Here is a 24608-nt window from a genome sequence, read left to right on the forward strand (position 1 = left end):
GAAAGAAGCAGTCCTCCTTGTGGCCTTTGCAATTGCTTAGCAGCGATTGTATTTCTATGTGACCTAGACGCATCCTCTCAGAAGAGAACCCTCCCGCTAGTCAAAACAGACAAAAAAAAAACCTATTAGCTGACCAGCTTCTGAGGCAAGGTACCCTATAGACCGGGGCATTTTAAATGGCTGTGATCTCCTTTGTGTTCCTCTGTGGACCGAGCATGGAGTAAGCCAACTTTCTGCCTCCATAAACGACTCTTACCACATTAGCTCTTTCCTGTCTGCTTCCTGTTACCAGAACCCAGCTCACTCCCAGAGACCAATTGCTCTGGGCTGTCATTTCTTCATCTATTCCAAAAAAAAAAAAAAAGGGCAGGGTGAGTGTGGGGTGGGGAATCAAAGCCCGATTTAGCCTCAGGGAGCAGTTGAGGGTGAAGCGTGTCCTGTCTGCTAGGTGTTCTGAGCTCTTCAAAAAGAGCAAAGGAGAAGGCGTATTATTCATGCAAGACTGTTTTTCACTCTCCTTGCTGCGGGGTGGAGGAAAGGGAGTGCCGTCCCCCCACAGCCTCTCCCCCAGCCCGGCCTTGGGGAGGCTCCAGAGGGGAATAAATTGCAGCAGCACAGCTCTGAGAGGAGAGAGGCCGGGCCGCAGGTGTGCAGTAGGCAGTCCTGAAGGAGCCCGGCCCCAGGCCAGCTGTGGTCTGGACCAGGCTCAGAGGCTGCCTGCTCTGGGCCCAGCTCCTCTCCAGGGCAGACACTCTCCCATGGCTGCCCCCCCCCCCCCCCCGTCACCTTCCCAGAAGCCCCACCTTTGAGCCTTGTCAGAACTTGGGACCCATTAATAAGGAGTCCCTGGGACCTGAATTCAATTCAGCCAGTGCACATTCGTTGAGGTAATAATCAGGGGTTTTTATCCATCCTGTATATTGGCCTGTTTTTCTTTTTTGCTACAGTCACCACCTGAATAGGATTAGAGAAAGCAAAATACTGCAATTCACTGGAGATCACGTTTCCCTTTCCACCTTAGCCTCCACTTGCTGCTGGAAAACAAAGGATAAGCAAGGCTACGGCAGGGGTTCTGGCCAGCAGAGGAGCCAGGGTGGCAGGGATAACCCCAACAGGCTCGGCTCCACCTGCTCGTGAGCCCTGGCCCTCAGTTATTTACTTAGCCAAAGGAGGGCGCTCGGCTGCCGGGAGGCCTGTGCAGGGGCCAGAAGAGTGGATGGTCTTGCCTTAAGGCAAAGACCTCTGGGTGGAAAACGTTCTTGGAGAGAAGTTGTGTTTCGTCTTGTGTTTTTACAGGGGTGAGGAAAAGGTCCAACATCCTCACCTGTGCTGATAAGGGGACACGGTAGATCCCAAGTGCCCTGACCGCCCCCCGCTCTGCCACACACACACCCTGCCTCCTGCCTTTCTGATGAGGGAGAGGAATTTGATGATCTGTTTTTGTGGGCACCCCATAATGGTTTGGGGGCATTTCCCAGATTGTTTCTTCCCCAGGACAATTGTTGGATCTGCTCGGAAGGGAGCCTGGATGGGATATTCAATATCATGCATTTGTTGCTTTAAAAATACCAGTGCCCCAGCAAGAGAAGGTCGTGTACTTCTTACTGGCACATGTCCCCAGACATGGTGTTTTCTTTGTCTTGGAGAATCGCTTAGGTTTAATGGGTGTTGCACATAAAGAATGATGGGAATTTGGTGATCATTTTTGAAAAACAGAAAAACAAAAACAAGAGAAATCAAGCAAAAGCAGGTTATCCTCAGTGCTATACAGACCCTGAGAAGTCACTGGGAGCAGGGAAAGCCTTTGGTGGCAGCAGGGACCCTCTGGATGCATGTGGTGTCACAGAAACCTTTGTCTCATGCCCAGATCCTCATCGTCCCCCAGTGGACCTCCTGAGCCCTTTCACCCCAGCTCTGCCACAGGCCTCCACTGCCACCCCCTAACCAATCCCATTCCTCTGTCTGTGAACTTGGGGAAGTGATTTTTACTGTGGTCATTTCATGGGCCACCTCACAGAGTGGGGTTCATTCCAGAGTGTTTTCTCCTAAGACATCCCACCCAGCTGATTCCTACACCTCAAAAAGTCACATTGAAAATAAGGTAATAATTATTGCCTAAACTGAAGAGTGGGGTTTCCCCATTGATCACTCTTTCTCTCCCCCAAGCAACCTGCTCTGTGGGTGCTACTTTGGGGGATGTCAGCTGGGGTGGGGAACCCCCCATATCTGAGAAAGGACAGAACTCTGACCTGTAAAGAACACTGGGCATTCCACCCCCAGCCTTAATTTGCCTGGCCTGTACATACTTCAAACAGGAACCTTTTTTTCTTTCTTTCTTTTTTTTTTTTTTCAATCAGGGATGGTGGCTTTTCAAGGCAATCCCAGAAGCATAAGCCCCAGTAAGTTCTGCATTATCCTCCCAGGCCATGCTCCTTAAGGGAAAGGGCCTGGTTGCATTCACCTCTGTCTTCCCAGCATTTGGCGTTCCACGGGTGTAACCAAAGCATAGCTACCGCCTAGTGAATCTCTTCCCTTGCACAGAGTGCTGTGTAGATACCATCTCTACCCAGAAAATATGCTGAATTGAATTTAACCTGTATTGTAGGAATAGCAAACTACAAAACACCTTGGCCCTAACCAGATGGATCATGGGATTACAGCAGGATTATGAACTCAAAAGCCTCTAGGGGATGGTCAAATGGAGAATAACAGACCCAAGAAACAAACAGAAGTGGTAAGAACACCAGAAATCAAGTTATGGATAATTTCACATTAGAAAAAGAGAAATATCTGGATCTTTCAGGAATTAATGGACATTGATTCTGAACTAATACTAATCATTAGGGTTCCAGAAAACCTCCATAACCCATAGGTAAAAATGGATGCTTAGAGAATTTCATTGATTAATGGACTTTGGGGTCACTTCAGTCTTTCAGTGGGCCCACTATACCCATGAAGATATTCTTTGGTCATTTCCATAGTTCCTGAAAATGTGGTTTGATTAGATATACTCAGCAACTGGTAGAATCATCACGTTGGTTCTTTGACTTATTGAGAGTTTTTCTAATAGGATCGGCAAAGCTGAAACACCTGTAGCACTCCCCTCTGTACCAAAATAATGAACTAAGGGTAATAGCACATGCCTGGGGGAATAGCACAGGTTAGTCCACCAACAAGGGCTTTAAAGTTGTAAAGATGGCAATCCCTATCCCATCTCTATTCAACTGGCCCACGTGACTGCCACTAAAGACAGATGGCTCTTGGAAAATGATGTGTGCTATTTTAAGTGTAACTGGTTATGGCTACGATTGAAGCTGTTCTTCCAGACATTGTTTCTTTATCCTATAGATCTGCTGTATGGTTACTGATCAGGTGGATACATTTTCTCAGTTGCTTTGATCTGACAGGAATAACAGTACATATTCACCTCTCTGGCCTCAGGGTTATGTTAATCCTTTTGCTACATGCTATTATTTAGATCAGAGGGATTTTTATTCTTGTTATCCCAGAGAACATTCTGCTGGACCACAGTTTAGATGACGGTAGGCTAATCAACCAGGTGAGCAGGCAGGAACTGATATCCCACTGAAACACATGTGCATCAAAGGTCAGAAGATACTTCCATTGGAAATACAGGGGTCTCAGAGACATTTCTAGCAGTTCATGTCTCCATGATATTAGAATATTTTCTCCAATGTGAAGGAAAAATTGCCATACTATACATTCTTCACCTCTAAGGACAAGCAATACTTTTATGGGCTCTCTTTGGGGCTGATACATACAGCGTATGGATGTACTCCTCTGACCCTGTTGCAGTGTAATGCATAAGGTTACTCTTTATTTGAGTGGAGTCCAAAGCAGGAGAAGCTGAGTCAGGCTACAACGCAAGTTATTCTGCCAATAGGTCTTCCGACTGATGAATCTAATGGAGCTTGAAGTGTTGGTGGCTATTCAGGTTGCTCCATGGAACCCATGTCAAGCCTTGAAAAAAGATTCACCATGGAGAGTTCAGACCTGATAGGAATGGATATATGTATATGTATAACTGATTCACTTTGCTGTACACCTGAAACTAACACAACATTCTAAGTCAACTATACTCCAATTAAATATATATATAAAAGGAATCACAAGGTGATTAGAGTCAGCATCATATGACTATACATTCCTTTTAAAAAACCAAGTTTAGAGGAGTTCCCGCCATGGTACAGTAGGTTAAGAACCTGACTACTGTGGCTGGAGTCGGTGCAAGTTTGATCCCTGGCCTGGTGCAGCGGGTTAAAGGATACAGTGTTGCTGGAGCTGTGGTGTAGATCATGGCTGTGGCTCGGATCTAGTACCTGGCCTGGGAACTTCCAGGTGTAGCCATAAAATTAAAAAACAAAAACAAACCAAGTTTACTGAGGTATAATTCACAGGCAATAAAATGTACCCATTTTAGTATATAGTTCAATGACTTTCAGTAATTTCTACACATGAAAAACCACAGCACAATCAAGATGAGGAATATTTTCATCAAACCAGAATCCACCCTTGTGTCCCTTCACACAAATCCCCATCCCAACCCCAAACCCAGCCCCAGGCAACCACTGATTCTGTCATTCGAGATGCATCTTTTCACAGACTTATATAAATGGAATCAGGGTGTATGAACTCTTTTGGGATTTTCTTCATTCAGCATAAATATTTTTGAGATTCTTAAATTCTGTCACACCTATTGGTAGTATCAGCATTTTTTTCCTTTTTTATTAATGAGAGATAACACATTGTATGGACATACCACTATTTCTTTATCTTTTAATAAAAATTTGGGTTGTTTCCAGGTTTTGAGTCTCCTGAATAAAGCTGCTATAAATATTCTTATAGAGTATTCATGTGGACATACATTTTTGTTTCCCTTGGATAGACACCTAAGGAGTGGAATTTGGGGGCATATGGTTAGTTCATATTTAGCTTTCTAAGAAACCAACAAACTGTTTTTAAAAATGATTGTACCATCTCATAATTTCATCAGAAATACAGGAGAGTTCCAGTTGCTGGACATCCTCACCAACATTTGGTAATGTCAATGTTTTCTATCTTAGCTATTTTAATGGGTGTATACTATTTCTTTATGGTTTGAAATTTCATTCCCTGATGTCTAGTGATGTGGAGCATCTTCTAACAGGCTTATTGACTGTTTTTTATATCTTTTGTGGAGTGTCTGTTCAAATTTTGCCCTTTCTTTCTTTTTTTTTTTAATTACCAAGTTGTATAAGTTCTCTACATAGTCAGGAAACAAGTTATTTTTGTTTACATATACGGTGAATCATTTCTTCTAATCTGTGGCTTACCTTTTCATTTTCATTTTTTTTTTCTTTTTATGGCCACACCTGTGGCATATGCAAGTTCCTAGGCTAGGGGTCAAATCAGAGCTGCAGCTGCTGGCCTATGCCACACAGCAATGATGGATACTTAACCCTCCATGCAAGGCCAGGGATTGAACCCACATCCTCATGGATACTATGTTGGTTTCTTAACGTACTGAGCCACAATGAGAACTCCAGCCTTTTCATTTGCTTCATAGAGTTTCTCAAAGAGTAGGAGTTAACTTTGCTGAAGTTCAATCATCACATTTTAATTAATGGTTTGCTTTTTGTGTCCTGCCTAAGGAAATAATTTTTCAAAGAAGCGAGGCAACAGACTAAACTTATGGTATTCGTGGTGCTATGTGGTGCTATCCCATCACCCAGAAGCAGCCAGTCTCACAGGGTGGTAAACAGTCTGTTCTAGCTTTGTGTGGAAGATACCACACTCCAAGTCTTGAGTGAGTCCTGCAGAATGTGACATATATGGTGAACCAGTGACCCATATATGATGTTTCTTCCATAGCCAAAAAACATTTCAGGAGTTCCTGTAGTGCCTCGGTGGTTAACAAATCCATGAGATTGAGGGTTCGATCCCTGGCCTTGCTCAGTGGGTTAAGGATCCGGTGTTGCCATGAGCTGTGGTGCAGATTGCAGATGTGGCTCGGATCCCACGTTGCAGTGGCTGTGGTGTAGGCCGTTGGCTGCAGCTCTGATTAGACCGCTAGCCTGGGAACCTCCATATGCCACAGAAGCAGCCCTAGAAATGGCAAAAAGACAAAAACAAACAAACAAACAAAATTTCACTAACCAAAGCACAGAAGTAGGAAAAGAAGCTCCAGAACTTCACCCAATGCTTTACTTTTAAAACATTCCCTTCTTATTCCTGGAACTCTGCTAGTTCAGAGGCTAGAGTAGCAACACATAAATTCTCTACTAGGGAACACAACCGAGTTTCCGGTGAATTGAATGTAAAGACTGTGACCTAGAGTTTTAGGCTTCTCGTTCCACTGGATGTTGTTACGACTTCAGGTAAACCTGCCTCCATCCCTGACCCTGGACTTACCTGGTTCAGAAATGTGCATTCTCTGGTTGATCAATATCTCCTGCAAATGATTGCTGGTATCTCCTGCAAAATGGAATTGCATTCTCTGAGTTTTTAATCAGCCAGTTACTTTTTATCTTACCCTTTTTACTGCAAATATAATTTTTTTAAAGAAAGGCACTTAAAATTTCAAAACAGTTGAGTGTACCACAAGGGAGGGAATTATTTTAGACCATATGTGCATTTAATTAGTTATAGCATTGTGTTATAGGAATAGACTAACACATTGCTTGTTTTATTCATTGGTATAGATTATTTTTATGATGAACCTATTGGAAGCCATTTTGCCCTAGCAGATGAATGGGGCTACAAGAGAGTCACAGCAAGATGGATATATATATATTTTTAAATGGCTGCACTTGCAGCACATGGAAGTTTCCAGGAAGCCAAGGAATCCAAGACATAGCTGCAAACTATGCCACAGCTGCAGCAATGACAGATCCTTTAATCCACTGTGCCAGGCTGCAGATAAAACCCATGCGTCTGCAGTGGCCCAAGCCACTGCAGTTGAATTCTTAATGCATTGTGTCACAGCAGGAACTCCAGGATAGATATGTTTAAATACAGAAAGGGATTTGGAAAAAATCTAGTATGTGCAGCACCACTGTTAGTAGGAGAGGGAGAGCCTAGTTGTGGGGAAGAAAAGGGATCCAGAATATACCCTAATGTGTGCACATAGGGGCTTAGAGAGGAGATACTCACAAGGGGACATGAGAAGGAAGTAAAATCAAACCTCAATTGCCCAAAATACCTAGCCTGCCATTAAGGAACTCTGTAATCTAATAGAAATGATACAGGCACCTGAATTAGCAAAGAAAATCTTTGTTTAAATTCTGCCAGATCAACAAAAGCTCACAGTGCCACCCCTGCCTGCAACTAGACCCTATTTTTTTCATCTGCAAAATGGGGGAATTAAAAGTGGATGAGGACACCTTTTCTGTTGCTTTGTCGAATGAGTTTAATATGATACCTAATTGAGCCCTTTGATCATCTCAAGTAATGGTACATAAGGTGTTTAAAGTTATGTAGACTGTTTCTTTTGAAGAAGTGGAAACAAAACATAATCTCATCCATTCATCTTTAAATTTTCCAACAGCAGAGCTTAAAAAAAAAGTATCCCAGTGCCCAGACTAGGGGCCAAACCTGGACTTTAGTCTTAGCTCTGCCAGTAACTTGTTCTGTGACCTTAATCAAGTCACTTCCATTCAAAGGGACTTTATCTTGTCTAGAGAACTACAGGGTGAGATGTCACTCCTCTGTGGTCCTTCCAGCTCAGGCGTCAGTGACAGGGGACCTTCTGCCACAACTTGTTTCAGCCCTCATAGTGATCTGTCCCTGGTTGTCTTGTCCCAGAGCTTGGAAGATGTGAATAGCTTCTCCTGGCCATGTGTGGCACAGGAAATAAAAGGCACAAAGTTTGGAAACAGCAATCGTGAGAATTGTTATTTGGAGAAGACTATTCTTTGATGTACTCTCACTCTGTACCCACTGAATCGCAGGGCCTTTTTCTCAGCTTCTCAACCCAAGCTTTCCCCCAAGTTTGGGGACTCTTGCATGATATTTGGGATAACCTGGTGAGCAGGCTGCATGGGATGGAAGAGGCCCAAGGACACAGTGGTATTTGGCAGCCTTCAAGAAGGTCAAGAAAATGTTTAAATAGTGGTCAGAATAGCAAGTACTAACAACTGCTTTTCCATATATGCTAGGAGTGTCAATGTTTTATTGGTAAAATTTAATTCATCAAAATCATTTATCTTAAAAGAACTTAATGTGACATACATATTTTACGTGTTTTGTACATCATCTACATGTTCCATGGGGTGGGTATTTATTCATACTGAGTATTTTCACATTTTTGATGCCAAATTCTTTGAATAAGTCCCATTTGGGTCATCCTAGTCCCTGGAATCTTGTTCTACATTTGCTCTTTCTAGAATCCATGAAGCATCAGTGCCCAGCATACCCCATACCATGGTAACCAATGACTTAAGAGCAGCACAAGGCACAATGTGTTGATCTACATTTTGCAATCAAGGGAATCAAGGCAAAGGTGAGCTAGGTAAATTTTTTTAGCATATGGAAAACAAAAAAAATAGGAGTTCCCATTGTGGCACAGCAGAAACAAATCCAACTAGAAACCATAAGGTTTCAGGTTCGATCACTGCCCTCGCTCAGTGGTTTAAGAATCCAGCATTGCTGTGAGCAGTGGTGTAGGTCACAGACACGACTTGGATCTAGCATTACTGTGGCTGTGGCTGTGGCCAGAAGCTGTAGCTCTGATTAGACCCCTAGCCTGGAAACCTCCATATGCCTCATATGCCACAGGTGCAGCCCTAAAAAGCAAAAAAAAAAAAAAAAGAAAAGAAAAGAAAAGAAAAGAAAGAAAAACAAAACAAAACAAAATAAACAAAATTCAGGAGACTCTGATATTCACTTGTCAAATGGAAGGTTGCTAATAAATATTTGTGAGAGAACACAAGAAGACAGGACAGTGTTTAAATTACTATATCACTTTTGCCTCCCAAAAAGCAGCACAAATGTGGAGACCTGAGTGGCATGTGCGAAGCTCAACCAACTCCAAGTACCATTCTGTGAAACTGACATCAGGTGAGCAGTTTCTTTTTTTGTTATTTACTGTTTTGGGAGCAACTGCCAAAGTCTGTAAACTTTCAGCTTTTCCAATTTCTTTCAGCTTCAGAAACTATAGAATACATTGTGACTGATGCTTATATTGATGACCCTGAGATTTCCATTCATTTGCAAATAAAAATGTGTTTTTGCATCATTATTTAATACAAAATATATAACATAAAATATATCCATCATGTATAGGACATATTTTATATATTTTGTATTAAAAAACAATCATATCAATTAACCTATACGGAAATTATATCAAAATGCATGGCATATGCTATATTCTAATGAAATGTATTATTTTATAATAGTTGCTTCTATATGCCAGGACATTTCCTGGTACTTAGTCTCCAAAGATGCTTAAGAAACAAGGTGTAGACCTTGAGACACTTATAGCCATGAGAAGGAGATAGAAATGTTTAAAAAAAATTTTTTGTTGTTAAAATGCAAAGAGAAAGTCTTCGTTTACAAGAAATGCTTTCTAAGGCATTTAGCATCATGTCTGCAACTTAAACAATTCAGAAAAAACACATGTATCCTGTGTATATGTATAAAGATGTATATTTATGTGTATATATGTCATATATATCACATATATACACATACACACATTTAGAGAGAGAATGATAAAGCAAATATGGGGAAATATTAACATTAGGGGAATCTGGGTAAAGGATACATAGCATGCATTCTCCATGAGGCAACATGGTACTCCCAGGAAAGAAAATTGTTCCTGGGGACTGAAAAACTCACTCTTTTTCCATGTAAAGCTAAGAAATTCATGGAGTTCACAAGTATATTTACAGTAGATCTGTGGTATTAAAATTTTGTGGCAGAAGGCAATTAGGAAAAAAAAAACCAACCTAGAAAGGGCTGGGGGAGAAGGGGAGGCCGATAATGAGAGAAAGGTTGAGAAACACTGATTTAGAGGAAATCTTTATACTCTTTTTGAAATTTTTCTACAAATCCGAAATTGTTTTGGAGCAAAAAGTGTAAACATGGTGACATGCCAGTGCTGGGAGAGTTATGGGAGCTCGAATAAGGCCACCCTAATTCTGCAGGGCAGGTGAGGGTGGCTTTGGGTCAGGTGACATGGGAAGTCCCCACCAGAAAGGTGACATTTGCCCCAAGTCTTAAAGGAGAGTCATGAGTGTGCTGAGGAGATAAGGACAGGGCCTAATCCAAACAAGCCTGAGAGCAAGATTAAATTCTCTATCATTTAGTTGTGCTGTTTAGCATATTTTACCATATTCTAATGAGATACAAATTGATAAGCCAAGTCTTTCCTAAAGGATGACTTGCAATTAAATCGCAATCCTTTGTTAGATGGAAGATTCAGTCTCTACACTTTCCAAAGAAATGAGAGTTTGAGGGGAAACCCATCTTTCCTTCAGGATTCACTATTTTCCCAAACTTTCAGTCTCTGAGGGGATGTTTCTCAATTCATGATTTATGGACTTAGGAAATCCTTGGGGATTTTGGACAGGGAAGGTGCCATCCTGTGAAAGTTGCCTTTAGTCCTGAAGTTGCCTTGGGTCAGGAGGCCCGAGAGAGGCCGAGGGTGGCTTTCACATTCCAGAGCAGCAAACCCTGCCTTGCTGTCAGCTGGAAATCTGACACTGAGCTGTGGAAATGCACAGAGTCAGAGAGCATGCTGTGAAAGGAGGCACAGAAAGGGGCAAACGCTGGAAAAAATTGTACGTTTCTCTCCACGACAGTTGCCTTTTGTTTGGACAAATAATTTGAGGAGAGAACAAAAAAGCAGCTGTTTGCTTAATGCCAAGCCACAAAAACATGGAGCTTTTCTGGCCCCAGCTAGGAGAAAATTCCTGGTCCCAAGCATTCCTGATGATTTGCCCTCTGGTCCTCAGACAGAGGTGACACAGCATGCGCCCATGTCCCCAGGGCCCCTTTCACTGGGCAGAGGCCACTCCACTCAGTCATATCTCAGGAGGACAGGGGGCTGGGGAGGTCCGAAAGCTCCATACCAGGCCAGCCATGCCTGTGGGTGGCTGTGATGGGGTAGGGTGACCTAAAAGCTAGTCCTTAATGCATATGGATGCCCTTCCTACTAGTTGCTAGCTTTCTTGGCCAGAACCATCTCAAAAAGTACAAAACTTTGTGTTCAAAAGTTTTGGAATCTGTAACATATACAGACTCATATACACATACACACATGCCCAGAAACACACAAACTGCTTGTGATACATACATTTGGTGCCAACATAAACAGGATCTTGGCCAAAAACTGTGTTGGTTAGCAACTGGCCAATGAAGTGTTTAAAGTTAGAGGCCAACAGAAAAACCCAAACAGTGGTATTTTTTCCTAAACTTGAAGTCACCAGTCAGTATTGCTTTTCCTTTGCAGAATGGTTTTCTAATATCTTCACTCAGGAAAGACCCTGTCTGCAGAGAGGCCCTGGACGGGTTTGCTATTTTGGTGAGTTCATTACCGTAAATCTATCCAAGGCAAGTTCCAATAACAATTACAAGGCCATCAAGGCATGAAACCCAAGGGCCGCTGTGAATTTGTGACCAGTGCCAGTGAGAAGGAGGAGGGAGGTGCTGGGCTTCTAGAACCGCCTGGTCTCCAAAGTTTATGGAAGGACTGAGACCCCAAAGAAGGAAGGAGCAGCTTGCTGGGCCAGCCAACTGACGCCTGGAAGGGCAGGCGGAGGAGGAAATGTAGGTTATTCCCTCAAACCCTCAGGGTCCCCCCAGCACCAAATAGAGCGAGCTCACCATCCTAAGGACACATCCACATTCCAGAGATGACTCTCTTCCACCTTCAGGTGTCAAATGCCTTCTGTACCCCCTACAAAGTCTGTTCCCAGGAAAGGATAGATGTCGACCATTTACCACTTAGACTTATATTTAAGTCATTGAACCCAAGTCAGAGATGTGTTGCACTTCAAGTCTATGGCCCAATAAGTCCTGATCTCTGCTAAAAGAACCAGAGTCCTTGGCCTGCAATTAGGAAAGGATTTGGTAGGGATGAGGAATGGCAAGCTTTCTCAAAAGTCATGCTCACTGCCTGCATGTTCTTCCCTCTCAGCCTTCGGATCTCAGCCTAATTCCTCATTCCTAAGTAGGTCATATTCTGAGGAGATAGTCTCTTGGTATCACATACTTCTCCTTAACTCTAACTGAACTCAAGACTCATTTCTACACTAGATCACCCTTCTTGAGTACCTAGCCCAGTGCCTGACAAGTAGCATGTTTCAACAGATGTTTGTTGAATGGATAAATCAAGGAATGATTAAAGTTTGGATAGATGGATGGGTGGATGGGGAGATGGGTGGATGAATGGATAGATGGATGATGGGTACATGGATGAATGATGATTGATGGATGATGGAATTCCAATACAGCTCCATCTGGGCCCTGTCCATCTTCCTATGATCCTGCCTCCCTGAGAACTCTGTTGCTTTAGTGCAAACTTAAAGAAGCCCAGTCAATAGGTGATGGTGTCACTGGACGCTCATGATGAATTACTGCAGTAGCCACTGAGAAAGGCCAAGAGAGCAACCAAAGAGAAGGGCTGGGAAGATAAAAGGCAGAGAGGGAGAAATAGAGAGGTTGAGAGGTGTGCAGAAAAACCGACCATGGGCTGCTGGAGGAGAAAGGGAGAAGCTTTGAGGACCTGAAGGGAAAACAGAGGGAAGAGAGGCAATGGAGACCAGCCGTGGGGCGGGGGAGGCAGCTCGGGGTGGGGGGAACCACGGAAAAAGAATTTGTCTTATCAGGAAAACAAAAACAACAGGGGCTTCTCTAATAGGACTGTAGGGAGGTGAAAGTGGGGGGCCTGTAAGAGAGGAGAGGGGGAAGCTTAACCAGAAAAATTTAAGTAGCAGAGAAAGAGAGAAACAGGACGGGAGAAAAATGCTGGCCCTGAAAGCTACAGAAGGGGTGCCCGGCCTGAGAGAGCCAAAGCCACAGCTGCCCTGCCAAGAGAGGAAAGCTTACAGGAGACCCGCCCAAGCAGGATCTTGAAGGCTCAGACTTTTTCCACCTTATGAGCTGTAAATTGATCTATTCAGTTAGAGAAACCTGGTTTTTATTGAGTAATTTCCTCTGAACAACCTCCAGTTTTGAGAATGTCCCCAAAGTTCCCTGCCTCCCCCCTCCTCTACCGGGTCCCTGCGTCAGTGCCCGTAAATCATAGGAGGCAGGCCCCCCGCCACCGCTGGGTAGGTCCCCTGGCTAATCCTGATATGGCACTGGGTCCTGCTTGGTGCAGAGACCAGGGATCTGTTTGTGCTGCCAGCCAGGTCCCAGCATGCACCTCGCTGAGCTCACATCCAGGCAGCAGCTTGGGAGCCCTCAGCCACAGAAGGGATTGCAAACTGGTCCCCAGCCATGTCCTCCGCCTGGCCTCGATATTAAGGAAATTTCTCCATTTTTCTTCTTAGCCCTCAAAACGGGGCCTCTTGCAGATGCAAACAAGGGGCTCTTTATGGGAAGCACGGCCAGTCACTGGCTTTTACATTGCATCTTTTATGCCAGTATCCCTCAAAGCACTTTCACAGACAAGTGTCATTGTCTCCCCCTTACAGATGGCGCAGAGAGGAAAGCACAGAAAGTTAAGGGGTTCAATGAAGGTCACTCAAAAAGTCAGAGCAGAGGTGGGAACAGGACCCAGAGCTCCCTGCTCCCAGGACCATCACCTGCCACTCCCAGGCCTCGCTGGGAACAGCCAGCCTCTGTGAGCGCCCTTCCCACACCCCTGGCAGCAACCTGCCACCCCCCTCATCTCTGCTAGTGAAGCTCAGAACTGAAACCCCATCTTCCTAACCAGGACTCCACAGAGCTTTGGATGGAAGGGGCCCTCTTGCAAAATCAATACAAGGCCAAGGGTCTGGCCAAGACCCAACAGGGTGGGAGGGGGGCCTGAAAGCCCCCTCAGGAGGTGAGAGGCCGGCGTCAGGCTCAAAAAGCAATTGCATTACCTGTGTGGCTGAGGCTTTCCTGCCTGCTCAATCCGAAAGTTAGCAAAGTAGTAATCAATGAAAAGGAAATATAATTGAGAAGATTAAAAGCTGAGGGAGGGTATGGACTGGGGAGGGAAGTGATTGCTAAAGAGGTCCATTTGTATAATTCAAAGGTCGATGCCTCTCATTAAACTCACATCTCCAGACACTCAGGGGATGAAAGAGAATCTCTCCAAGCTGACTGGCTGACACCTAAGAGTTTCCTCTGGCCACTTTCAAGGGTAGCATGAGGCCAGAGGGACAGAAGAAGCTGTTGGGAAGGGAATTTAGGGGAATCCATAAGCAAAAGAACATTTGGAGAATTGAAACACGAAACCAGTCCTCTGACCCTTTTAAAAATGATAGCCAAATTCCTGTTAGACTCTGAGGGCTTGTTTACATGATCTGAATGGAAGCTGAATTGGTGCCCGAGAAAGTTCTAGACTGGCACAGCCCTTGCCTTCTCTGTTTATATTCACACCCCTCCTCCCCCCCACCCCCCCACAAACAAACAGAGTTTATCCTTACATGGAACACATGCATTTCTACAGCTTCGGATCAGTAATAGGCTCTGGTTGACACCACATATTTATCTGCAGAACTAGCAACTGTATTCACCTCTGAGACAAGTGATAAGCTTGTCTTCCACATTTCTCCCTAGGAAAGAAGGTGTATAGGGGTGTGTGTGTGTATGTGTGTGTGTGTGTGTGTGTGTGTTTGTGTGTGTGTGTGTGTGTGTATAGGTCTAAATTGTGATTTGGTGGCTGTGGGGTCTAGGAAGCCAGGTCACCCCTCCTCCCATGACACGAGCACCAGAGCAGACAATTCTAGGGTCTGCCTTCCTGCTTTTGCTCTTTCCTGTTAAGTTGCTAACAAGAGGATGCATTTAGGTTTCCCTTGTCCCTTCATTCATCCTCCATCCTTGTTGCCAATACTAGGAACCCCTAAAAGTGTGTCTTGGAGACCACAGGATACAGACAGGGCTGTGAGATTTAGCAAATGTACGATTTTCTTTTTTTTTTCTTTTTCAGGGCCACACCCGCAGCATATGGAAGTTCCTGGGCTAGGGGTCAAATTAGAGCTACAGCTGTCAGCCTACGCCACAGCCACAGCAATGCAGGATCTAAGCAGCATCTTTGAACTACACCACAGCTCCTGGCAACACTGGATCCTTAACCCACTGAGAAAGGCCAGGGATCGAACCTGCATCCTCATGGATACTAGTTGGGTTCTTTACAGCTGAGCAATAGTGGGAACTCCGCAAATGTACGATTACTGCTTAATACATTACCAGCTTAGCATCTGAAAACAACAAAATTTTCTTCTCACATGTTGCAGGGGCCCACAGTCCCTGGATGTGTTCTCTGCTCTAGGTCTCCCACAGCTAAAATCAGGATCAGGCAGCCTGCCATCTCTCCTGAGGTCCTGCTTCAAGCTCCTTCAGGGTGTTGTCAGAATCCAGATCATTGAGGTATAGGGCCGAGGTTCCTGTTTTCCTAATGGCTATTAACTGGAGGCTGTTCTTAGTTCCTAGAGGCCAACTGCTGTGTCCTGCACAAGGCCTTTTCTGCAACACAAGAGTATTCTCCTTCAACACTCCTCCTCTCCTGCTTTGAATCATGGACTTCTGTCTCTGGCCTCTAGATCTAGATATAAAGCATTTGAATGGTTAGGTCTATACCATACAGATAATCTCCTTTTTGACTAGCTCAAACTTGGCTGATTAGTAACCTTAATTACATTTGCAAAACTCCCTTTTGCCTCGTAATCTAAGACAATCACAGAAGTGATGTCTCATGTAGTCACTGGTGTTACCCACACTCCAGGGGAGGAGGTTATTCAAAGGTGAGAGTCATTGGTGGTATCTAAGAATTCTACCTAACACCACAAACAAAAATCCAGGATGCCCAGTTAAATTTGAATTTCAGATAAACAACAGATAATTTTTTAGTTCAATTATGTCCCATACAATATTTGGGATACTTAGATTTAAATATTATTCATTATTTATCTGAAATTCAAATTTAACCGGGCATCTAGGATTTTATCTGGCAATGCTCGAGGCAGAACCTCAGGGCCTTGGCTCCACGTCTAAGTCAATTGGTTTGGATTGGCCTCCAGTAGAAGAAGGCATTTCCTTTGTGAAACAGGCAGTAGTAGAACTTTCTTCAGTTGGGGGCCCTTTGGTGATAAGAGAAGGCCTCTGTGGCCTTATTTCTACAGCATCACTTTTTCTGCTTCCCTCCCCCAGCTCCCTCAGCCCAGGGCTGTCAACACCCTGCAAACACACGGAGAGCAACGGCTGTTCCCAGGCCATGTGCAGAAGTGGCCCTGAAGGTCAGCCACAGAGTCTCCCTTGCCTAGAATCACACAGCCTAGTGGGAGGGGTAGGGAATTGGGAGGGGAGCTTGGGGTAGGGGTGAGGGAGGCAAAAGCAACCCCAGGCTCTCTCCCTTCTGCCCTGAATGGAAGATCCCTGCCCTCGAAGAAGCTCTCACCCTCGAGGTGGGCCATAGAGACTCTCTGGGCTGTGGAAAGCTCTTCTCACCAGCAGAGTTTTCCTTGTGAGAGCTGCTTGGCTCTTCTCACGGCTACTCCAAATCCCTGCCAGCAACACTTCAAACTCTGGCCGGCCCAGTGTTACATTTTAACAGGCCAGGCCCTATTAGCCTGATCCTAGGATGGGTTATTCTTTCCAGTTTTCACTAACAAAAATCCCCTTTTATTTGGACACTCAAGTGGCCTCTAGGAATGAAGCTTTCATGAGTTGCCAAAAATGTTCGGATGCGGCAACATTTGTGTGTGTGGCCAATTACATCGGTACCTCTGGGGCTGATCCCACAGGCCTTTCTCAGGCAAAACGTCTATGAACTTCCAGCAGACCCTCCAGTGGCCCTTCTTCCAGAGCTCTATCTGCACGAGGAGGCCCTGGGCGGCTGCCTGGGCAGCTGGAGATGAGTTTATGCACGGAATTCTTACTCTCATGAAATCAATCTGAGTGGGGAGAGTGATTTATATGGGCACTAGTCAGTGCGTTATTAGAATTAATATCATTATTTCGCTGCTTCCCTTTCTAGGTTTTTCCTCTCATAAATCAACTGAGTTCGATAAGATTGGGCTGAGTTTCGGCTGCACACAGACTGGAGTGTTCTGCGTGGTGGGAGCAGAGGACTGTTTGTCGAGTTCAGACAATGCCTCCATTGTGTTCTGATTTATTGAAAGCTCGGGTTTTGCGAATATTACATGTACTCACTGATGTTCTGCAAAGCAGGGATTAGTGAGAATTTTTTTGACCCGAAAGATATCTCCCTACAGTGTTGGTTCTTAGAGTCCATGGTTTGTTGGATGTTGCCTTTTCCACGGCAAAGTAATGGCCACTGAAAGAGTGGGTAGGTAGGTTTATAATCATTCTCTCTTTCCATCCTCCTATTTGGCCAGCAAACACAAACTTGCTTCATGTCTGCTCTGAGTTTCCTGACTGCCTGCAGAAGAGGATCTATTTGAGTCTTCTCCTTCATCCTCATACTTATTAATACAATCTATTGTCAGTAGTATCCCATTGCCAAGCTGGTGCAGGCTGGAAACACCAATCAGAAGCCCATGAATACAAGTATCTAGAGTATATTCCCTAGGGTTTAGATGCTCTCTTTAATTAACCTTTTCATGTGCCTCATGTAAACATTCCTTCCACTACCTGCTTTTCTGAAATCTCTTGCAGAAGAAGTCACCAGGGAAGCCTAAGATATTTTTCTTATGAAAAGGACAGCACAGAAATGCTTAGAGATTAGTTTGCAACAGGAAGTCAGAAAGAGCTGACTTAGCTTCAAGTTCAATCACACTCACTTCGCCCTCCCTCTTTTTTACCCACCACATCTTTGCTCTTGCACCTTTGCCCATCTGCCCATCAGCCTTCTTAGAGCTCCATGCAATGGCTCTTGATATCTGTACTTTTTGCCTGGGGATTCCTATTCCTTTTTGTCTTTCCTCTGAAAATGAAATAGGAGAATAAACTTAGGAGAACAGAGTGTAGTCCCATTGGCATGTGCAGCTGCTCCTAAGAGGCATTTGGATATTAACCCCCCTGGGGGTGGCCAGAAGCCTGGTGGTGCATTGTTCTATTAATTTTAGCAGAAACTGATATCTCAATAAGTATTAAAGAAGTGAGGCTTCCAAACCCAGGGTATGACATGTAACAGTCACTCACTCAAGTGCTGTGGAATCAGCTTCTGTTTTAAGGGGAAAAATTTTTTTTTCTTTGCTTTTCAAGGCTGCACCCATGGCATATGAAAGTTCCCAGGCTAGGGGTTGAATCGGAGCTACAGCTGCTGGCCTACACCACAGCCACAGCAACACAGGATCCAAGCCATGTCTGCGACCTACACTACAGCTCACAGCAATGCCAGATCCCCGGCCCACTGAGCAAGCCCAGGGATTGAACCCGAATCCTCATGGATACTAGTTGGATTCATTTCTGCTAAGCCACAATGGGAACTCCTGTTTTACGAGAAATTATTAAAAAACAAAACAAACCTTCCACAAAGGAAAGCTTTCCCCAATAAGGGTTTATCATTATATCCTTAGCAACAATCCTGTGTCAGAGCTATCAAATGAGCCACCCTACCCCAGTGCTTGAAGCTGGGACTTTGCAGAGCAACCTCAGTTTCCCTGGAAACATAACATGTGCACACGTGAGCACAGCACCTCGTCCACGATTGCTCCCAACCCCAGTTCACACACTGTCTCTGGATAACGAATGCAAGTCCATTTCTTCCAAGGGGGGCAATTAGAAAGGAAAATGAATCAAGAAATTGCTTCTGGAAACCGCAGGAGATCTTTAAAACATTGGTCCTGCAATGCACACCACTCAGATGCCAATCAAAGGTGGCCGAAACTGGATGAGTGCTGTTACATGTAAGGAATTCTTACTTCCTGGCAAATGCCATGATCTGAGGTGCCATGTTCCATTTTATCTATGACATTAATGCAATATTCTGGGGAGCTGGTACATTATTAGCCCTATCCTACATATGCCAAAATTGAGGCTAGGAAAAATTAGGGGGCTGGCCCCAACACTCAAGGAGAGGGACCAAAGCTGGCTCTCTTGCTCTGTTCTCCTTTTGAGAAACACTGTTCAGAATGAACATATTTTTTTCCTAAAAATCAACTCTTAGTCACATATCCTTCCAACAAGTCTTTGAAGTCCTTGATAACGGAGATAATGACAACAGGATTAGTTATTTTAATCCACTGCATTTAAACCACTGTATTTTATGCTTAAATGATTTTGGATTTTGTTTTAGGTCCGGACCCATGGCATATGGAATTTCCCAGGCTAGGAGTCGAATTGGAGCTGAGTTGCTGGCCTATGCCACAAGCTGGTCTGTGACCTACTCCACAGGTCATGGCAACGCCAGATCCTTAACTCACTGAGCAAGGCCAGAGATCAAACCTGCATCCTTATGGATACTAGTCGGGTTCTTAACCTGCTGAACCACACTTGAACTCTCAAAATGCTAATTTAACCTTCAAAATGACCCTGTAAATTAGAAGAATAATATTAGCCTTGCTTTTTAATTAGGAAAGAAAAGGCTCAGAGATGTTGATTAACTAGTCCAAAGTCACACAGCTAAAAGATAGCCATGCTCTCATTTGAACTGGGCTCTGTGTGCTTCCAGTAACTGCTGGATTGCACTGAAGAGAATGCTTGGTTAGAAAGCCTAGGCTGATTGTGTTTCTTTCCCTTTAAATCTCAGACCTTCTTTCTACTCATTTCTCATAGGAGGCAATTCCATAGGACATAGAACATAGAACATGTCCTAGTGGGCAACCGACTAAGACCAACCTAGGGCTGACCACTTGGAGCACAATGCATAGAGTAAAAAGGAGGGAAAATGTAAGCTTCTCTGTCTCTGAGTCTGTCTGTCTCTCACTCTTCCTAATAGTTACATCTGAGACTCAACCTTGTCCTACTTCTGGCTTCTTACTGAAAACATAGATCAGTGCCACTGAGAGAGATTCACTCACTTACTTCCATGAGTCTCTAGCAGAGCACGGAAGTGTATAAACATGCCTCCACTGCTGGAAATGTTTATGGATCACTCTGGATAAGGATTCCTTATTTTTGAGATAGTGTGGTTGCTCAGTGAAATCACAAAAGCTCTGTTCAGCTCCCACCTCTGAAACACACTAGCTGTGTAGCTTCAGGCCAGTTACTTAACATCACCGAAGGTCCTTCCTCACCTATAAAATGGGGATAATGCCATTCTACTTTCAGCTGCTTTGAGGATTAAAACACACCTGTTCAGGCAAGGAGCAGGTCCTCAGCAAATATTGCTTTTCCTTTTGGAATATATGGAATATAAAGTAGATTTATGTCAAAATGCTGGGTTATATAAAATTTAACCATTAACTCCCAGACTGCATCTTACAGTGGAGCGCTCAGAGGCTACTGCCTTAAATGTGACTTAATTTACCCTTGCACTGAGCACTCCAGCCCACCTGTGTGGACCATCCTGTGTGCCTTTCCCTTGACAGATAGGAGGTTCTCAAGGGCTGGTGAGTCCAAACATAATGGGTGGTCCCAGATTTCCAGGTTTGTGTTTCATCTCTTTGCCCCATGCATCACTTTTCTGCTCTGTTGGAGTGACCCAAATTTATTTCTGGCCTTCTCTACCCCTCTGTCCTCCAGTGAGGACTCTCCGTTGCCCTCACACCCTCACTTCTTTCTGATTTTCTCTTTTCCCCTTTTGCCTCCTTCCCTCCAGTTTGCTCAGCCTTTAGCACCAGTGAGATTTGACTGGTATCATTGCTAACTGCCTAGCAGGAAACATACAGCACAGTCAAATCCAAAGGATTCTAGAAAGGCTTAATGAAAGGGCTATTTGCAAAGTGTGCACAGAGGGCACCACACGAGGGAGGGTGCAGCACCCTGGGTCTAAAGACAAGGGAGCTGTTACCACCTCAAGGCCCAAAGGGGTAAGAGGAAGGAACCTGGAACTTCTAGAATCCGGAAGGAGAGCATGAGAGAGAGAGAGAGAGACAGAGGGAGAGAGGAGAGAGAGCGCCTTTGGAGAGGAATAAGAACCTCAGTAGAAAGAATCAAGGGGATAAATTCCTCAAAGCTTCTCTCCTCCCTCCTTCCCATATCCTACAAGGGCTTCCCATTGGACAAACCCAATGAAAAGCCAAAAAGCAATGCTTCCAGGGCCTAGAGCAGTGTGAATAAGGATAGAGGGTCTGGAGGGACACAGACACCAAAGACAGTAAGCCTCATTCTGGCTCAGGAACCCAGTGCTCACAGCATCCCAGAGAGCTGGCAGTCCTGGGTGTGTGGGGTGTGAGAGTAATCAGGGTGTGGTTGCCATGTGAGGCAGACTTACAGGCTAAATTGTGTTTTCCATGCTCATGCCATTTCCCTTCCTTTCTTTAATTTACTGTGGCCTGCTCTACATTTTATGGAGCTATTTTAAGCATACACAGGAGATCTTCTTGCCATACACAGGGAACAATCAATGTTCTCACTTAATAATTCATTCTTTCATTAAATGCCCCAAGTAATTAAATAAAACATGAATAAATTCCACACTGATATTTGCTAAAGTTTTGTTTCTAGAGAATTTTACCTGTTGGCGGATATGCTGGCACCATTATTTACTATGATGAACAATGAAACAGGAAAACCTCAGAGTATATGGGTCACAGAGAACCAACTTCATTCTCATGGTTATCAAATGCTTACTAAGCACTAGATATTGGCAGAGATGTCACCTCCAATACTGAAACAGTCCTATGAAGTTGTAAAGAAACAGAGTTCCAAAGAAGCTCAGTGTCAAGCTCATGGTCACATCAGGTAGATTTCAACACCAGCTTTGTCTGGCATCAAAGGCTGGCTCTTTCTACTGTTTCCCCCTACTCTATCTTTCTAACACTTCTGTGGGGAAGTAGGTGATGCAGAAAAAATATTCAGTAAGTCAGCATTGTCCATATTTCAATACACATGTGCATGGGGGTGGGTGGGTGTGTGGAAAGTGGGGGGCAAGTGTGGATTTCAGAGGAGCTTGGGAGACCATGTCTGGGGAACGTTCTAAAAGAATGGGAGTGAAGAAGGAGAGAAAACTGTCAGAAAATAGAATCTGAGGCTCTAACCTCACTCCCCTCAGCATCGTTTCTCAAAAGAAGTTCAGGTAAAAGTTTTTCATGGGCCCAAATGTTTCTCTCCAAAGAAGCCCACCCTGACTGAAGGCAGCTGTGTCCTAGACCTGCTGTACATCTGCATGAGGCACGACTGCTTCTGGAAGGGCTTTCAGATCAGTATTGGGGTCACACTCTTCTAACAATATGTTTCCTTCATGACCACTCTGTGAGCACATTCTGATTGTTTCGTATCATCATATGCTTCTTTGGGAGTTCCTGCTGTGGTGCAATGGAACTGGCAGTGTCTCTGGATTACCAGAACGCAGGTTCAATTCTTGGCCTAGCACAACGGGTCAAAAAGGATGTGGCATTGCCACAGCTGCACCACAGGTTGCAAATGTGGCTTATATTGCCTGGGAACTCCATATGCCAAGGGGTGGCCAAAAAAAAATAAATAAATAAAATACACTTCTTTGCTCTCACATGAGTTTTGTAGAAGGTGTGGATTGATGCTAAAACCCTGGAAAGCCCTCTAATATCAGGCTAGTCTCACTGCTTAGGGAGGAAACACCTCTCCACAGACATCCTTACCCCTCCCCATCCCATCCTAAAGAGCTCCTCTTCCTCCATGTCCCCTGTTGGTCCCTTTGAGGTCTCCATAAGCCTTGAGTCCTGCCCCTCCCTGGTACCGACAGCGAATCAGTCACCAAGCCTTGTTTGATCTGTGTCCTGAATCTCATCCCCCTTCTTCTTCACAATGACCACCATAGTTTGAAGCTCTTATCCGTTCTCCTGTGATAGCCAATGAGCACCCCATATCAGTTTTTTCTGAATGACTGAACAAATGAGCCATTTGAGAGAGACTGTCCTTATGACCTCTCCACTCCCTATCTGTGTTCTACTGAGCCACGAGAGTTGACCTTGTCATCCTTTGATCTGGTCTTTTCACTCCCTTATTTAAGGTACCTCTTAATGGCTGCCAACTAAGAGAATATTCCAGATACTTTAACCCTGCCCCTCTTTTCCAGTGCCCCCTCCAGCCTACCTGCACGCTTTATTCATTCATTTCCCCCTACTCTGCTCAGAGTGTCATATCTCCCCCAGTGTTTATGGCTGTACTTCTTACAGCACCTCCTGCATGAACATGAGTCCATGCTCTTACCACTGCGCTAGCTAGAGGAGTTCATTGGCCCAGTTTGGCTTGGTTAGCTATGGCGAGGGGAACAAAGCTATTTCTTATATACATGGCCACGGGGGAGTACTCATTTGTAGAGCATGGCCATGGAAGGACGAACCATTATTAACAGGCAGCCACCCCAAGTGATCTGTAATATTTCCTATGTTGCTGTAGGAACAGAGAGAGTACAGGCTTGATGTCCATGAACTTGTGTGGCAGATAGGATCCAGGCATCTCAGAGACCTGGCTGCCAGTGGGAGAGGCTGAAGCAGGGGACTTACTGTATTGGTTAGCTAGCATGCTTTTCTTGGCATTCACAATCTACAGAGACATAATTCTTTGCTAGTTCTTTTTACTTCCTGATAACCTTAAATTACCTTGTATACCCTAAAGAAAGGAATAGAAGATGAAAGAGGGAAATGGGGGTGGAGGGACAATATCAGAAAGAGGTGAGTCACAGAAACCAATGCACTTCTCCTAAAACTGTTCTTCTCTTCTCCTTTCCTCATTGGACCCATTCATTAAAATGAAGATGGGATGAGCGTAGACTAGAATATTCTGAATGTCTTTTACCTGCAGAGTCTTGGGTTTTTGTTTGTTTGTTTGTCTTTTGTCATTTCAGGGCCACACCCACAGCATATGGAGGTTCCAGGCTAGGGGTCGGATTGGAACTGTTGCTGCTGGCCTACACCACAGCCACAGCAACTCAGGATCTGAGTCGCATCAGCGACCTACACCACAGCTCACGGCAATGCCGGATCCTTAACCCACTGAGTGAGGCTAGGGTTCAAACCTGCATCCTCATGGTTGCTAGCTGGGTTCCTTAACCACTGAGCCATGATGAGAACTCCTGCAGAGTCTTTTCTTCAGCAGATTTTAGCGGCATTGTATGAATCTACCTGATAGACATGGACTGGATGGTCCACTGCATGGCTCCTCCACAGTGGCCTGGAAGCTTCAGGGCTGGAGCACAACTTGGAAAGCCCCAGAAAAGACCAATGTCAGATAGGTATGCCCACCAGAGAGGACTGAATCTCCGCCTGATCAGGGCAAGGTCTGGCAAGGGAGAGCACAGGAGGTCCCAGGACAAGTCCTGGTGGAGTTTTCTGTATTCACCTTTCATCAAAGAACTCTAACAGAGCTATTTTCTTTTACCTTTGTGGGTCCCTTACTCGAGAGGAGAAAACGGCTATATCCTTTGTGGCCTGCATGTGTTGTGTCTAGTTCCCGTGGTTTGTTTT

General features: G+C 44.6%; 1 long non-coding RNA gene across 1 annotated transcript in view; it reads right to left on the reverse strand.

Moving 5' to 3' along the window:
* Nucleotides 1-3821: 3821 nt before the first annotated feature.
* LOC102162053 (uncharacterized) overlaps nt 3822-24608 on the reverse strand; it is a 29638-nt gene continuing 8851 nt past the window's right edge. Inside the window, exons 4-5 of the long non-coding RNA XR_014821260.1 lie at nt 6412-6474; nt 3822-4014 (exon numbers count right to left, since the gene is read on the reverse strand). This is a non-coding gene — a long non-coding RNA (uncharacterized LOC102162053). The remainder of the gene's footprint in view (nt 4015-6411; nt 6475-24608) is intronic.

The sequence above is a fragment of the Sus scrofa genome, chromosome 1 (assembly GCF_054392235.1).
Source record: "Sus scrofa isolate SSC_HxYL_T2T_F1_AM1 chromosome 1, Sscrofa_HxYL_maternal_Yorkshire_Landrace_v2.0, whole genome shotgun sequence".
NCBI classification, from domain to species: Eukaryota; Metazoa; Chordata; class Mammalia; order Artiodactyla; family Suidae; genus Sus; species Sus scrofa.